General features: G+C 48.5%; 1 protein-coding gene across 26 annotated transcripts in view; it reads right to left on the reverse strand.

The window, feature by feature from the left end:
• LOC118379924 (high affinity cationic amino acid transporter 1-like) overlaps window positions 1-5,753 on the reverse strand; it is a 77,052-nt gene extending 71,299 nt beyond the window's left edge. For all 26 annotated transcript variants that reach the window (XM_052529028.1, XM_052529024.1, XM_052529005.1 and 23 more), the window contains exon 1: window positions 5,594-5,753. The gene's annotated coding sequence lies outside the window, so the exon portion shown is untranslated. The remainder of the gene's footprint in view (window positions 1-5,593) is intronic.
• Between the last annotated feature and the right edge of the window lie 247 nt (window positions 5,754-6,000).

Consider the following 6,000-nt stretch of genomic DNA (forward strand, 5'->3'; position numbering starts at 1 on the left):
TGGAATGGGTGGAATGGAGGATGGGGCTCGTGGTAATGACTGGAGTGGAATGGGTGGAATGGAGGACGGGGCTCGTGGTAATGACTGGAGTGGAATGGGTGGAATGGAGGACGGGGCTCGTGGTAATGACTGGAGTGGAATGGGTGGAATGGAGGACGGGGCTCGCGGTAATGACTGGAGTGGAATGGGTGGAATGGAGGACGGGGCTCGTGGTAATGACTGGAGTGGAATGGGTGGAATGGAGGATGGGGCTCGCGGTAATGACTGGAGTGGAATGGGTGGAATGGGTGGAATGGTCTCAAATACATCAGACACTCCATTCCAGTCGTTATTATGAGTCGTCCTCCCCTCACCAGCCTCCACTGCATCATACAGTACCCAATACACACACCCCACCGTACACACCCTACATACAGTACCCAATACACACACCCCACCATACACACCATACATACAGTACCCAATACACACACCCCACCGTACACACCATACATACAGTACCCAATACACACACCCCACCATACACACCATACATATAGTACACAATACACACACCCCACCATACACACCATACATACAGTACCCAATACACACACCCCACCATACACACCATACATACAGTACCCAATACACACACCCCACCATACACACCATACATACAGTACCCAATACACACACCCCACCATACACACCATACATATAGTACACAATACACACACCCCACCATACACACCATACATATAGTACACAATACACACACCCCACCATACACACCATACATACAGTACCCAATACACACACCCCACCGTACACACCCTACATACAGTACACAATACACACACACCCTACATACAGTACCCAATACACACCCTACATACAGTGTGACTGCTAGACAACCAATCACTTGAATGTAAATTCAGAGGTCACGTTGTTGTGTGATTATCATGTGCAAGCTGATATCAGGGTTCTACTCATCTTAAAGACCATTAAAAACAGATTACACCCATAATAGATATTAAAATACCAAGTATTAGTAATCACAAAACTCTTACAGCATAACACGCACACACACACACACACACAAACACACACACACACACACACACACACGCGTTTGTGGAATATGAACTGAACGACCTTACCCCGAATTAACAGCTATCACCAGGACCACAGCCTAACACATGTTATATTATGACAGCTCTGTAACACCATGGACTACAAGCTCTGTAACACCATGGACTACAAGCTCTGTCACACCATGGACTTCAGCTCTGTCACACCATGGACTACAAGCTCTGTCACACCATGGACTACAAGCTCTGTCACACTATGGACTACAAGCTCTGTCACACCATGGACTACAAGCTCTGTCACACCATGGACTACAAGCTCTGTAACACCATGGACTACAAGCTCTGTAACACCATGGACTACAAGCTCTGTCACACCATGGACTACAAGCTCTGTCACACCATGGACTACAGCTCTGTCACACCATGGACTACAAGCTCTGTCACACCATGGACTACAGATCTGTCACACCATGGACTACAGCTCTGTAACACTATGGACTACAGCTCTGTAACACCATGGACTACAGCTCTGTAACACTATGGACTACAGCTCTCTGTGGTCCTTCTGTAGCTCAGTTGGTAGAGCATGGCGCTTGTAACGCCAGGGTAGTGGGTCACACCACCCATACGTAGAATGTATGCACACATGACTGTAAGTCGCTTTGGACTAAAGCTCTGCTAAATGGCATGGATTATTATTATTATTAGCTCTGTAACACTATGGACTACAGCTCTGTAACACCATGGACTTCAGCTCTGTCACACCATGGACTTCAGCTCTGTCATACTATGGACTACAGCTCTGTCATACTATGGACTACAGCTCTGTCATACTATGGACTACAGCTCTGTAACACCATGGACTTCAGCTCTGTCACACCATGGACTACAGCTCTGTCACACTATGGACTACAGCTCTGTCATACTATGGACTACAGCTCTGTCACACCATGGACTTCAGCTCTGTCATACTATGGACTACAGCTCTGTCACACTATGGACTACAGCTCTGTCACACCATGGACTACAAGCTCTGTCACACCATGGACTACAGCTCTGTCACACCATGGACTACAGCTCTGTCACACTATGGACTACAGCTCTGTCACACCATGGACTACAGCTCTGTCATACTATAGACTACAGCTCTGTAACACTATGGACTACAAGCTCTGTCACACCATGGACTACAAGCTCTGTAACACCATGGACTACAAGCTCTGTAACACCATGGACTACAAGCTCTGTCACACCATGGACTACAGCCCTGTCACACCATGGACTACAAGCTCTTTCACACCATGGACTACAAGCTCTGTCACACCATGGACTACAAGCTCTGTAACACCATGGACTACAGCTCTGTCACACCATGGACTACAAGCTCTGTAACACCATGGACTACAAGCTCTGTCACACCATGGACTACAAGCTCTGTAACACCATGGACTACAAGCTCTGTCACACCATGGACTACAAGCTCTGTAACACCATGGACTACAAGCTCTGTCACACCATGGACTACAAGCTCTGTAACACCATGGACTACAAGCTCTGTCACACCATGGACTACAAGCTCTGTAACACCATGGACTACAAGCTCTGTCACACCATGGACTACAAGCTCTGTCACACCATGGACTACAAGCTCTGTCACACCATGGACTACAAGCTCTGTCACACTATGGACTACAGCTCTGTAACACCGTGGACTACAGCTCTGTAACACCATGGACTACAGCTCTGTAACACCATGGACTACAGCTCTGTAACACCATGGACTACAAGCTCTGTCACACCATGGACTTCAGCTCTGTCACACCATGGACTACAGCTCTGTCACACTATGGACTACAGCTCTGTCATACTATGGACTACAGCTCTGTCACACCATGGACTTCAGCTCTGTCATACTATGGACTACAGCTCTGTAACACCATGGACTTCAGCTCTGTCACACCATGGACTACAGCTCTGTCACACTATGGACTACAGCTCTGTCATACTATGGACTACAGCTCTGTCACACCATGGACTTCAGCTCTGTCATACTATGGACTACAGCTCTGTCACACCATGGACTTCAGCTCTGTCATACTATGGACTACAGCTCTGTCACACCATGGACTACAGCTCTGCCACACCATGGACTACAGCTCTGTCACACCATGGACTACAGCTCTGTCACACCATGGACTACAGCTCTGTCACACCATGGACTACAAGCTCTGTCACACCATGGACTACAAGCTCTGTAACACCATGGACTACAAGCTCTGTAACACCATGGACTACAAGCTCTGTCACACCATGGACTACAAGCTCTGTCACACCATGGACTACAGCTCTGTCACACCATGGACTACAAGCTCTGTCACACCATGGACTACAGCTCTGTCACACCATGGACTACAGCTCTGTAACACCATGGACTACAGCTCTGTCACACCATGGACTACAGCTCTGTCACACCATGGACTACAAGCTCTGTAACACCATGGACTACAAGCTCTGTCACACCATGGACTACAAGCTCTGTCACACCATGGACTACAGCTCTGTCACACCATGGACTACAAGCTCTGTCACACCATGGACTACAGCTCTGTCACACCATGGACTACAGCTCTGTAACACCATGGACTACAGCTCTGTAACACCATGGACTACAGCTCTGTAACACCATGGACTACAGCTCTGTAACACCATGGACTACAGCTCTGTCACACCATGGACTACAAGCTCTGTCACACCATGGACTTCAGCTCTGTCATACCATGGACTACAGCTCTGTAACACCATGGACTACAAGCTCTGTAACACTATGGACTACAAGCTCTGTAACACCATGGACTACAGCTCTGTAACACCATGGACTACAGCTCTGTAACACCATGGACTACAAGCTCTGTAACACCATGGACTACAAGCTCTGTCACACCATGGACTTCAGCTCTGTCACACCATGGACTACAGCTCTGTCACACCATGGACTACAGCTCTGTCACACCATGGACTACAAGCTCTGTCACACCATGGACTACAGCTCTGTCACACCATGGACTACAGCTCTGTCACACCATGGACTACAGCTCTGTCACACCATGGACTTCAGCTCTGTCATACTATGGACTACAGCTCTGTCACACCATGGACTACAGCTCTGTCACACCATGGACTTCAGCTCTGTCACACCATGGACTACAGCTCTGTCACACCATGGACTTCAGCTCTGTCACACTATGGACTACAGCTCTGTCACACCATGGACTACAGCTCTGTCACACCATGGACTTCAGCTCTGTCACACCATGGACTACAGCTCTGTCACACCATGGACTACAGCTCTGTCACACCATGGACTACAGCCCTGTCACACCATGGACTACAGCTCTGTCACACCATGGACTACAGCTCTGTCACACCATGGACTACAGCTCTGTCACACTATGGACTACAGCTCTGTCACACCATGGACTACAGCTCTGTCACACCATGGACTACAGCTCTGTCACACTATGGACTACAGCTCTGTCATACTATGGACTACAGCTCTGTAACACCATGGACTTCAGCTCTGTCATACTATGGACTACAAGCTCTGTAACACCATGGACTACAGCTCTGTCATACTATGGACTACAGCTCTGTAACACCATGGACTTCAGCTCTGTCATACTATGGACTACAGCTCTGTAACACCATGGACTTCAGCTCTGTCACACTATGGACTACAGCTCTGTCACACCATGGACTACAGCTCTGTCACACCATGGACTTCAGCTCTGTCATACTATGGACTACAGCTCTGTCACACCATGGACTACAGCTCTGTCACACCATGGACTACAGCTCTGTCACACCATGGACTACAGCTCTGTCACACCATGGACTACAGCTCTGTCACACCATGGACTACAGCTCTGTCACACCATGGACTACAGCTCTGCAACACCATGGACTACAGCTCTGTCACACCATGGACTACAGCTCTGTCACACCATGGACTACAGCTCTGTCACACCATGGACTACAGCTCTGTCACACCATGGACTACAGCTCTGTCACACCATGGACTACAGCTCTGTAACACTATGGACTACAGCTCTGTAACACCATGGACTACAGCTCTGTCACACCATGGACTACAGCTCTGTCACACCATGGACTACAGCTCTGTCACACCATGGACTACAGCTCTGTCACACCATGGACTACAGCCCTGTCACACCATGGACTACAGCTCTGTCACACCATGGACTACAGCTCTGTCACACCATGGACTACAGCTCTGTCACACCATGGACTACAGCTCTGTCACACCATGGACTACAGCTCTGTCACACCATGGACTACAGCTCTGTCACACCATGGACTACAGCCCTGTCACACCATGAACTACAGCTCTGTAACAGCATGGACTACAACCATGTAGTGACTATTCTGAAGTTCCTAAACACACAGGTTAGCAGAAGAAGCTCCTTAATACACAGATTAACAGAAGGGAAGCATTTACTCACTCACAACCAACCGCCAGGAGTTATACTTGAAAGAGAGGACGGAGAGAGAGAGAGAGAGAGAGAGAAAGAGTGTAAGAGTGAGAGAGAGAAAGGAAGAGAGACGGACAGAGAGCATAGTAGATTGATTAGTAGGTATATCTGTTAACTCCTCCAGTGGGAGTGCTGGTGGTGTAGAGACCAGCGCTGTTCTAAAATAGAACCTTGAGGAATCACATGGCAGCACAGCTATTCCAGGCAGCTAGCTCCTCTGAGTGCAAGGCTACTGCTCCTCCCCACTCTAACACTGTCTAACACACAGACAGAAAGAGGCATATAGGCTCACGCTCACATGTACGAGCACACACACACACACACAGACAGACAGCTACACTGACTACTCACCCACTGACCCACATTTCCTAGACTCA

This window comes from Oncorhynchus keta, chromosome 11 (assembly GCF_023373465.1).
Source record: "Oncorhynchus keta strain PuntledgeMale-10-30-2019 chromosome 11, Oket_V2, whole genome shotgun sequence".
Lineage (NCBI taxonomy): Eukaryota > Metazoa > Chordata > Actinopteri > Salmoniformes > Salmonidae > Oncorhynchus > Oncorhynchus keta.